This window comes from Seriola lalandi, unplaced genomic scaffold, assembly GCF_002814215.2.
Source record: "Seriola lalandi dorsalis isolate HSWRI2012SDOR001 ecotype SW California unplaced genomic scaffold, Sedor1 jcf7180002054899, whole genome shotgun sequence".
NCBI classification, from domain to species: Eukaryota; Metazoa; Chordata; class Actinopteri; order Carangiformes; family Carangidae; genus Seriola; species Seriola lalandi.
The window spans coordinates 1,010,275-1,016,274 of NW_019525451.1; the positions used below are offsets into that span (position 1 = coordinate 1,010,275).

Below are 6,000 nucleotides of genomic sequence, written 5' to 3' on the forward strand. Positions count from 1 at the left end.
GATTTGCCAAAACAGTCTTTTTGTTTTAATTAATCTCCTCCCAGATTTGCCTGCCAAATGATGATGTCTTTATAATCTCATCCCGAGGATAAACAGAGCTTTTCTTCTTGTCAAATCCAGATTTGATTCCCTTAGTGGCTGTTATGGCATGCAAATCAGATCTTAAGACAAAGGCTGATGCTGGGAAATCTAAAAATTGAGGTTTGATGTGGCTCGATCTCGGTTCCTCCAGGTGAACCAGGACGTCGTCTACACAGTGTATTTATAGAAATGTGTGAAATCCGTGACATTTGAAGAATATGTGTCTGAACCTCGCTGAGCAAAGAAATTCTTGTAATCTTGGGGTTTTTATCAAGATTACACTTTAATATCTTTGCTTTCTTCTTGACTAATGGTGGAAATCAATGGTGTTTTTTTTCCTGTTTATTACATCTGCTCTTAATATTTCATCGTTAAAGAGAAGCTTTGTTTTAAAAGAAGTCTGAGTTGATCGGGTCTGACAAGTGCTTCGTTAGTTCACCCATCCATCCACCGCCGTCGTGTGACCGTGAAAAGTTGTTTCCTGGAACCTCCAAAGTTGAAAGGTTCAGTGTTATTTAGAGCTCTGTTTTCATGCTGGTGCACGGCGGGAACCGCGGTGGCACGGGTGAACTCGTATTTTCCCCCCGACTGCGCCCGCCTGGTATCTCGCCGACTGACCCGGACTTCTGCAGAAACATCAGCAGTGCTGTTCTGTGTGATTAGTGAGCTGTCAGGTCTTTTCTGTAGTTGATTAAACACCTGCGTTCATCACACAACATCACAGATGAAGCATTTTTCATCTACAGTCTCTGACTTTAGGAAGCAGCTGCGTGTTGATTATTAAAGTCTGTGGACACGGTGACAACAATAGATCCATCAGTAAATAACGTTGTGTGAATTTTCGAAAAACATCACTCTAGAATTTTTATTTTTTATTAACAGTGGAAAATAAAAAGCAGTGAGTTTTATATTTTGTCACCATTAAAGGATCCATCTCTTATCCTGGGAACTACAGAAGCCCTGAAAAGGCAACTGAATTTTTACATTTAGTTTATTTTATTTTATATATGCAAAATACAGATGGCTTCTATAGAGAACAAATAAAACCTGTTGGAGCAGAATCCTGCGCAGGTCACTTAAGGTCACTTAAGTTTTCCCTTCTGGAAAGAGACGCAGCTCTTCAACATCCTGCTTACGTTTCACTCTGCTGCCACAGCTCAGATACCTTCATCAATAATTTAAATCTTTTGATGGGCATTTAATAATAACTGACCTTGTGTGTTTTTCTATATATCAAATCTCCAAACTGTTCGTTGCGTTAGTTTAAAAAAATGAAGACTGTTTCTTTTTCTTTTTCTTTTTTTTTTTCAGATACATAATTATATAAGATTATTGTACTTGAAAAACATAAATCTGTGTGGGTTCAAATATGCAGAGGAGGAGACGAACTGCAGAGTTTGAATTCACTTCACTGGTGGATAATTGTTTTTTCACAGTTATAACCAGCAGCGCTGATATTTCTGAAGCTGCTTCACCTGTTAATTACACCGTCAGCAGCGTGTTTGTTCATGGAGTTGAACTTCTCTCTCTCTCTCAGAGACCTCTCCCTCCCTTTTATTCCTTCAGTTTTCAGACGTTCTTCCACATTGCAGTTGCGCCTGTTGTCATCAAAATGTTGTTGTTAGGAAAAAAGCCTTCACGGTTATTTTAGTATCGAACACTAAATCTCTTTATTGGCAACTTACTTTAACAAATTAAAGATATTAATCGCATTCAGCGCCAAAGTTATTGTAGTTTAAAATCACCTTCACTTGAGTGCGGACTCCCTCCGAACCTCAGTTCGGGGACAGTGTCAGGCCCCCCCTTCATTAGGTATTCCACACAAGTACATTTATTTTCCACTTTAACAGAAAATCCATGTGCAATTTCAGTGGGATTATCAGCAGAGAGCAGCTTCTCTACAAGCCCGATAACCACGCTTTTCTCCAGTCGATGTGCTGCCAGCGGCACCTCACGGGGTGGGCTCCCCGAGAACACCCTGTGTTTCATACATGAGATCAGTAAATAGGCGTGATCACAGCTGATATTATGTACAGAATGGATGTATGCGTCGGTTAGACTCTCTGGTGTGCTGTCAGGAAGGATGTAGGTTGAGAAGGAGTGAAGGAAAGGCCTCGGGCTTTTCAGACTCAAACAGGAGGTCACTGGTTTATAACAGGACCTTTGCTGTTGCTGTAGGGAAACATATGTCGAGGAGAGATGTATGGAGAAAAGGAGGAAGCGAAGAAATAAACGCAAAGAGAAAGAAAGGATATCAATATGATTTTCTATCTTCCACCAATTGATTTCCTGCTTGAGTGTTTCTTGATTGTTACATGTTTCTTGCTCGATTGTGCACAGCAGGAAGTGCACTTCATTTGCTGAGGAGGTTCAAAGGCATGAAATACAGTGAATAAGAAGGGCTTTTAGGGGGAACAAAGGTTTTTACCTCCTCTTGAGAAAGTAGGGCACTTCAGTTCACAAGCAGAATTTTAACATAGTGAATGAAGTAAAGGAGCTAATCAAAGAAAGAAGGAGGAAGATTTGATTTAGAAGTAGTGCTATTATAACCATTCCCTGACACATGAATCAGTAATCAATGATGTACAGAGAGGCAGGGCTATGTCGGGAAAAGTTATATTAGTATACTGGGAAAGTTGATGTCATTCAATTCCATCTATATAAATGGAATAGTTTGATATTTTGGGAAATATATTTATTTGTTTTCCTACAGAAAGTTGGACAAGAAAACGACTCTCATGTCTGTATGCTAAATATGGAGGCAGAGGAAGCAGTTGGTTAGCTTAGCTTAGCATAAACACTCAAAGGAGGGTAAACAGCTGGCTCAGTTCAAAAATATGCCCACCAACACATGGATGGATTACTGAGTGGGTCAACAGGGCACAGGCCCCGGGGCCCAAAGGGTTCAGCTGACCCTTGTGCTTGAGCTTACAAAGAGACAAAACAACTACAAAGAGACTCAAAACAACTACAAAAAGACACAAAACAACTAAAAAGAGCACAAAACAACTACAAAGAGACCAAAACAACTACAAAAAGACACAAAACAACTACAAAGAGACACAAAACAACTACAAAGAGACAAAACAACTACAAAGAGACTCAAAACAACTACAAAGAGACAAAACAACTACAAAGAGACACAAAACAACTACAAAGAGACACAAACAACTACAAAGAGACTCAAAACAACTACAAAGAGACAAAACAACTACAAAGAGACACAAAACAACTACAAAGAGACACGAAACAACTACAAAGAGACACAATACAACTACAAAGAGACACAAAACAATGACAAAAAGACACAAAACAACTACAAAGAGACAAAACAACTACAAAAAGACACGAAACAACTACAAAGAGACACAAACCAACTACAAAAAGACACGAAACAACTACAAAGAGACACAATACAACTACAAAAGGATTCAAAATAATTACAAAAAAGCCAAAAACAACCACAAAAAGAAAAACAAAAGTCTCATAGAAACTACAAAGAGACTCAAAACGACCACAGAGATGCAAAGTGACGATGACTTTCAGTCCGGGGGTTTTGCTCCTGTGATGGGGGGGTGGGGAGTTTTTTGCGGCCCATTGTCTCGTGTCCATGTGCCAGTTAAGTGGTTTTACAGTGACTTACACGCATCGTGGCGAAGCAGCAGCTGCGCTTCCCGCTCTGCTTGTAAACAGATTCACCATGTAACTAGCATTTCACTGTGTATGGATCAAACAGGCGATAAACAGTATATATTTTAATTTGTGAGATTTACAGATGCGCTTCGCTGTATTTCTGAGCTTTGTCAGATTTTACTTCAAGTCTTTATCTAGCTAATTTAGCTAATCTAATTGCCCCCTGGCTCTAGCTTCATATCCAGCGCACAGACATGAGAGTAATAATGATCTTATCATCTAACTTGATGTCTCATTGAATTCCCATAGCTTGTGTGTGTGTGTGTGTGTGTGTGTGTGTGTGTTTATGTTGTCTATGAAACAATATGTATGAACCGTATCTCGGCTGTGTGTGCTGAGTCATAAAATGTCGTGATATTTACCATGCTAACGAGCGGTGCTTCCAAATGCCAAACGTCTCCCCGGGTAAATGATACCGAGTGTCACAGTGTGGGACGTCTTTGTCCGTAAGACCGCTCTGACATAAGGTTAAGAGCATGTCGGGTACCTCGGTACATGACAACTAAAAAAAGCAAACCCACATCCATTTACCCTCTCCCCTAAGTCCATCCTATTTTTTACGAAGGGGGGCTTCTAAAATAAAATCAGCTGTCACAGGATCCCCGGGCCTCACTGAGCTGTGGAGAGCACTGCTGGAGCTGGTCTCCAAGCCTCACTTGTCTGTCTGTGCCTGGGATTTGCTCACCGTGTCGGGTCAAGGTTGGTCGACTGAGCCCGTTCCTTTTTCCCGGAGGTTCCTTTTTTCATTCTGTTGGATTCTATTGTTGTTTGACGCAAAGAGCGACCTACACAGTTTAAAGAAGGTAAGAGATGTGTGCGGACTATCAGCATTTGAAGGCCCCCGCCGTCAGCACACCTAAGCAGAAGTGGTGGGAGAGGGAAATTGGAAACGGAAGATGACATTTCACCTGATAATGAATTGGTTTGATGTGCCCGGGCGGCAGACGTGAGACGTCTGTGGTGTAAAATCAGAAATAAGATGAAGCGGAGAGAGGCTGCATTGTGTTGGACTCTGAATGAGATGTGATATCGCAGCATGTCCCCCCCCCCCCCACGCGATTCCACCAGGATTTGTGCTTTGTCATAAAACATGCATGGGCCCCTTTTCCTTTTTCCCTTCCACCAGACATCACCGGCAGCAGTCGGATCTAAAATATTCTGAAAGCATAGCAAATCAGAGACAAAGTGCTTAGCCCAGCATAAGGAAGCACTCCGGGGCAATCCGTTCTCAATGTAAAGAAGTTATTCTGATAGATTTGACAGCTCAATTATTGTGCCTGTTTTGCTTTCATCGGTAAGGGAAGAAATCGCCCCCCTCCACGGCTGACATTTCAATTAGTGCAGCTCGTTCCGACTCTCCTGTGAAACCTCGCCCAGCCAGAGGGTTCGGTCAGTTAGTGCTGAACAGAAAATTGGGAGGGCAGAGAAAAAGGAGGGTGACACCTCTGTGATTAGGAAACGGCCTCTGCTTGACACAGATCTATGGGCCTCGATTTAGCTTTTGAGCAACGGCGCCATTCTGCCTTCGCTCACACCCATAAACTCTGAAATTACTCTCTTCTTCTTCTGCACTCGCACATTTTCCCCGACACGCCGCGCTCACTTCCAGCCAGCGCCTCGCCTCGCATCGCTCCAGCACAGGCAGCAGCAGAGGAGGCTGTGACAGGGAGGTCAGCGCTCCTCAGCTGGGCTCAATATAGCCACTGAGTTGTGCATGAACCCCCCCCCCGCCCTGTTGACTTGTCCCGGCCTCTCCCCGGCCGGTGCCAACACTTGTGCCTCTGCTGTGGGATTGAAGAGATAAGAAGCTAATACTCAGCGCGGTGGTAAATGTGCCTGTGAACAGGAGTGACACAGGAGAAAAGTTTTTATCTGATATCAATACCACACTGTAAACAGAAATTTGGCCCCTTATTATATTTGGACGACCGTGTTTGAAAGCTATTATTAATGCTAATTAAACATCCGTTGGTGCCAGTAGTAATTAGTGGCAGCGGAGGGAGATGGTGAAATGATTTTGAAATCTTTGAAAATATATCTCATTAGCTTTTTCTTTCCTTTTTATTTCTCTCTCTCACACACACACACACACACACACACACACACACACCCATCCCTACACACACTTCCACTCCATAAATCTCCTTGTTACAGGGGAACATGACGCTGCAGACAGAGCCGGTTTATAAAAAGGCTGGGTTTATTTTTTTCCTCCAGTCAGCCCCC

General features: G+C 42.5%; 1 protein-coding gene across 3 annotated transcripts in view; it reads left to right on the forward strand.

The window, feature by feature from the left end:
- Nucleotides 1–6,000, forward strand: part of xirp2a (xin actin binding repeat containing 2a) — a 48,911-nt gene that overhangs the window by 19,990 nt on the left and 22,921 nt on the right. Inside the window, exon 1 of one of the 3 annotated variants that reach the window (XM_023429807.2) lies at nucleotides 4,387–4,577. The exons of the other annotated variants lie outside the window; for them this stretch is intronic. The gene's annotated coding sequence lies outside the window, so the exon portion shown is untranslated. Of the gene's footprint in view, nucleotides 1–4,386; nucleotides 4,578–6,000 lie in introns of those variants that run through there. 3 annotated transcript variants of the gene reach the window in all.